The 5,680-nt window shown below is 35.3% G+C and overlaps 1 pseudogene; it reads left to right on the top strand.

Annotated features, from left to right (window-relative positions):
* The first annotated feature begins 194 nt into the window (after positions 1–194).
* Positions 195–1,163, top strand: LOC102741071 (ATP synthase peripheral stalk subunit OSCP, mitochondrial pseudogene; annotated as a pseudogene).
* Positions 1,164–5,680: the final 4,517 nt, after the last annotated feature.

Below are 5,680 nucleotides of genomic sequence, written 5' to 3'. Positions count from 1 at the left end.
CCATCATTATACTCTCTGTCTCTGTTCGACTATTTTAGATTGCACATATAAGTGAAATAATGTAGTATTTGTCTTTCTGTGTCTGGTCTATTTCATTTAGCATAATGTCCTCCAGGTTCATCTATTCTAGCAACCATCAATGGTTGAATGGGTAAAGAAAATGTAGTATATGGACCTACAGCCACCCAAAGAAGATGGCCATCCCAGCAGTTTCCGGGCTCTCCCAGCAGATGTGTTGCTTTAGTATATCTGTGGTCAGGCTGTTTGCCAAGCACATAAGGCCACCTGTTCAGGTATATGGTATCAAAGGTTTCTATGCATCTAAACAGAATAAACTTTATTTATTCTGCTGCATCTAAACAGAATAAACTGGAACAAATAGAAAAGGAATTGTTGAGAGTAGCACAAATATTGAAGGAACCCAAAATGGCTGGTTCCATTAAGAATCCTTGTGTAAAGCATACAGTGAAAATGAAAAGACTAAATGACATGACAGCAAACGAGACGTTCTCTCCCCTCATGTCCAGCCTGATCAATTTGCTTGCTGAAAATGGTTGCTTGAACAATATACCTGGAGTCATTTCTGCCTTTTCAACCATGGTGATCATACACTGTGGAGAAGTCCCTTGCAAGTAACCACTGCATCTCCTTTAGATGAAGCCATTCTTTCTGAATTAAAAATCAATCTTGAAGAGCTTCCTAAAAGTAAAGGCCAAGTATCGAAATTGGAAGTTAAGATTGATCTGTCAAGCATGGGTGCAATGATTGTCCATATTGGAGAGAAATATGCTGATATATCTGTGAAAACCAAGATGCAGAAGCTGAGCAGGGCTATGTGGGAAATTTTCTGAAGTGTTAATTTTTTGTCAGTGAAAATTTCTAAACTTGGAGCAATGATAAAATGCTTCCTGAACAACAATAAAAAAAGAAAATGTGGTGTATACATACAATGGAATATTATTCAGCCTTACAATGGCAGAATTTCCTTCTTTTTAAAGGCTGAATAATATTCCATTGTACCTATATACCACACTTACTTTGTCCATTTAACTGTTGATGAATATTTAGGTTTGTTTCCAGATCTAGGCTATTGTGCATAATGCTGCAATGAAGATGGGAGTGCAGATATCTCTTTAAGACCCAGATTTCAATTCCTTTGACTATATATCCAAAAGTGAGATTGCTAGATCAAATGATAATTCTATTTTTAATTTTTAAAGGAACCTCCATATTGTTTTCCATAGTGGCTGCACCAACTTACAGTACCACCAAGAGTGCACAAGGGTTTCCTTTTCTCTACATCTTCACCAACACTTCTCCTTTGGTTTTTTGATAATTGTTATCCTAACAGGTGTGAGGTGATAGCTCATTGTGGTTTTTTATTGTTATGTTAATCACCATACATTACATCATAAGTTTTTGATGTAGTGTTCTATGATTCATTGTTTGTGCATAACACCCAGTGCTCCATGCAGAACATGCCCTCTTTAATACCCATCACCAGGCTAACCCATCGGTTGCTGGAGTGGGGGGTGGGGTGAGAGGGATGGGGTGGCTGCGTGATAGACACTGGGGAGGGTATGTGCTATGGTGAGCGCTGTGAATTGTGCAAGGCTCATTGTGGTTTTGATATGCATTTCCCTGATGACTAGTGATGTTGCACACCCTTTTCATATACCTGTTGGCCATTTGTGTGTCTTTTTTGGAGAAATGTGTATTCAGGTCCTTTGCCCATTTTTAAATTGAGTTACTTGTGGGTTTTGTTTTTGTTTTGTTTTGTTTTGCTCTTGAGTTGTAAGAGTGCCGTATATATTTTGGATATTAACCTTTTATAAGATATATGGTCTGAAAATATTTTTTCCCATTGTAGGTTGCCTTTTCATTTTGTTAAGTGTTTCCTTTGCTTTGTAGAAGCTTTTAGTTTGATGTAATCTCATTTGTCTAGTTTTGCTTTTGTTGCCTGGGCTTTTGATGCCATATCCAAGAGATCATTGCCCAGTCCAATATCTAGAAACATTTGTCCTATTCTTTTTTCTAAGAGTTTTATCGTTTCAGGTTTTACATTTAAACCTTTAATTCATTTTGAATTGATTTTTCTATATAATGTGAGATAAAGGTCCAGTTTCATTCTTTTGCATATGGATATCCAATTTTCTCAACACAATTTATTGAATAGACAATATTTTCCCCATTGTGTATTCTTGGCACCCTTGTGTTTTTTTAAGGTTTTATTTATTTGAGAGAGAGAGAGAGTACGTGCAAGCTAGAGGGAGAGGGAGAAGCAGGCTTCCCTCTAATCAGGGGGTCCAATGCTGGGCTCAATCCCAGGACCCTGAAATCATGACCTGAGCTGAAGACAGACACTTAACCAATTGAGCCACCCAGGCACCCCTCTTGGCACCCTTGTTGAAGATCAGTTGACCATATGTTTATGGCCCTATTTTTGGGCTGTCTACTCTGTTCATGGTCTATCTTTCTGCTTTTATGCCAGTACATAGTGTTTTAATTATTGTAGCTTTGTAATGTGGTTTTGCAATCAGAAAGTGTAATACCTCCAGTTTTGTTCTTTCTCAAAAGTGCTTTGACTATTTAAAGTCTTTTGTGGTTTCAAATGAATTTTAGGATTGTTTTTGTATTTCTGTAAAAAATTCCGTTGGGATTTGGATAGAGATTGCCTTGAATCTATAGATCATTTGGGGAAGTATGGACATTTTAACAATATTAATTCTTCTGGTCCAAGAACACAGAATGTCCTTCCATTTATTTGTATCTTTTAACATTTATTTCATTATTGTTTTGCAGTTTTCAGTGCACAAGTATTTCACCTGGTTAAATTTATTCCTAAGCATCTTATTTTTTTGATGCTAATGTAAATGGAATTGTTTTCTTAATTTCTTTTTTGAGTAGGTTGTTGTTAATGTATAGAGATGCAAATGAATTTTGTATGTTGATTTTGTATTCTGAGACTTTACTAAATTTGCTTATTAGTTGTAACTTTTTTGTGTGGCGTCCTTAGGATTTCTACATTTAAGATCTTGCTGTCGGCAAACACAGACAATTTTACTTCTTCCTTTCTAATTTAAATGCTTTTTTTCTTACCTAATTACTCTGACTAGGAAGAAGCCCACAGCTAATATCATATTCAGCAGTGAAAAGCTGAATAGTAAAAAGCCCCAACTGCCTTTAAGAGTTGGAAAATTTTGTAGATAACCTTTATCAAGTTAAGGAAGAGCTCTTCTGTCAGTTTTCTAAGAGTTTTTATCATGAATGGAGTTTTAATTTGTTAAAAGCTTTATCTGTATCTTTTGAAATGAATGTAATTTTTCTTCGTTAGTCTGTTGATTTAGTGAATTACATTGATTGAATTTTGAATCAGGCTTCCATTATTGGGATAAACTCTGCTTTATCATGTTTTTCTTTTATATATTTATATTTTAGGATTTAATTTGTTAATATTTTCTTGGGGATTTAAAAAATATTTTCATAGGGAACATTAGCATGTTTTTAAAAATTTCTTATAATGTCTTTTGTTTCATTTTGGCATCGGGGTAGTGCTGGTCTACTAAAATGAGTTGAGAACTGTTCTATTTTCTCGTAGATATTGTGTTGAGTTGGTATTATTTTTTCCTTAAGTGTTCACTGATATAGAATTGATTTTGCCAGTGAAACCAACTGGGTCTCTTTTTTGGAAAGTCTTGAATTATGAAATCAATTTCTTTAGATGTGTGACTATTCCTATAATGTACTTTATCTGAGTGAATTTTGGTAGTTTCTGTCTTTCAAAGCATAGTTCCATATTATGTAAATTATTTAATTTATGGACACAAAGTTGTTCATAATATTTTATTATCCTTTTAATGTTTATATGGTTTATATTAATTATTCTCTTTCACTCTTAATATTGGTAATTGGTGTCTTTCCCCATATTTTCTTGGTCAGTTTGTGAGAGTTTTGTCAATTTTATTGATTTTCTTTCAAAGAACTAGCCTTGGTTTGATTTTATCCAATTTTTTCAATTTTATTCATTTCTATTCTTTATTATTTTTCTCTTCCTGTTAGCTTTAGATTTTATTTGCTTTTCTTTTTGTAGCTTAGAATAATGATGTAAAACCTTTCTTCATTTTATGTGAAAGAATTAAAGCTAACAGTTCTTCTCTAAGCAGTGTTTTGGTTGTATCCCACAAATTTTGATATATTCTATTTTTATTTTTACTCTGCTCAATGTATTTATTAATTTCCCTTTGACTTCTTGTCTTACCTAAAATTCATTTACAATGTGGTATAATTTCCAAATATTTAGGGGAATTTTTCAGATATCTTTCTATTATTAATTTTCAGGTTTTATTCCCCCATGTTTTCAGGCAGTTCTGTGAGACTGGGGTCACCTGAGAGGCAAACTGGTGAGAAAGAAGGTGGTGAAAAAAAATACCAGGGAATTCCTGCTTATTATTTGGGCAGTGGGAGCCCATTTTAAAATATCTCTGTCCAGAAAGATGAATCTTTTCTCAGGGTTTTATGTGCCTGTGTCATCACTGTCACAGCCATGAAATTCCCCAACTGGCCAGCCTTACTGGTAGGGCTGAGAGAGAAAAGAGAAAGAAGGAAAAGGCTAAAAGAAATGAGTATTTCTCTACACGCTGTCTGGCATGCAGGAGCCTCTTTTCCTGGTTTCATGGCTAGGGGTAATGTCTTGTTTCTGAGAATTTTGGCTTTTGCACCCATGGCACAGTTCTGCCACTTGGGCCTTCCTTCAGTCAAAGCTTGGAGATAAAGAAGGAAAATAAGACCATGAAACTTGCCCTCATTACAGATCATTGTCCAGATTTTGAGTTCAACAGTCTGCTTGCTAATTGTTACTTTTCAGAGTACTTAGGTGGTTGTCTTTTTCTGCCCAGAGATTTTAGTTATTGGTGTGACAGATATGCTGTAGTTGGCTTACTCCATCTTGGTTGAAATGGATGGAGTCTTAGAAGTCTTGTTTTCACTTTTGTAGTGTATTTTCTTCTGAGTAAATGATTCTAGGCTCAAAGTTTGCACTCTGAGAAGTTTCATTGTCAGTTGACTTGCATAGTTTCTATTGAAAAGTGGGCTCTCAGTCTTATTGTTGATATGGTGAAAGTAATATGCCTTTCCTTCTCTGTGATTGCTTTTTTTTTATTAACATATAATGTATTATTTGTTTCAGGGGTACAGGTCTGTGATTCATCAGTCTTACACAATTCACAGTGCTCACCATAAAACATACCCTCCTCAATGTCCATCACCCAGCAACCCCAACCCTCCCAACCCCTCCACTCCAGCAACCCTCAGTTTGTTTCCTGAGATTAAGAGTTTCTTATGGTTTGTCTCCCTCTCTGGTTTCATCTTGTTTCATTTTTCCCTCCTTTCCCCTATGATCCTCTGTCTTGTTTCTCAAATTCCTCATATCAGTGAGATTATATGATACTTGTCTTTCCCTGATTGACTTATTTCACTTAGTATAATACCCTCTAGTTCCATCCACGTCATTGCAAATGGCAAGATTTCATTTTTTGATGGTTGCATAATATTCCATTGTGTATATATACCACATCTTCTTTATCCATTCATCTGTTGATGGACATCTAGGCTCTTTCCATAGTTTGGCTATTGTGGACATTGCTGCTATAAACATTGGGGTGCATGTGCCCCTTCAGATCAC

The sequence above is a fragment of the Leptonychotes weddellii genome, unplaced genomic scaffold (assembly GCF_054177405.1).
Source record: "Leptonychotes weddellii isolate Sample4059 unplaced genomic scaffold, ASM5417740v2 HiC_scaffold_13463, whole genome shotgun sequence".
NCBI lineage: Eukaryota > Metazoa > Chordata > Mammalia > Carnivora > Phocidae > Leptonychotes > Leptonychotes weddellii.
Note: the sequence above shows the minus strand (reverse complement) of the source record. Positions and strands in the feature narration are given on the sequence as shown.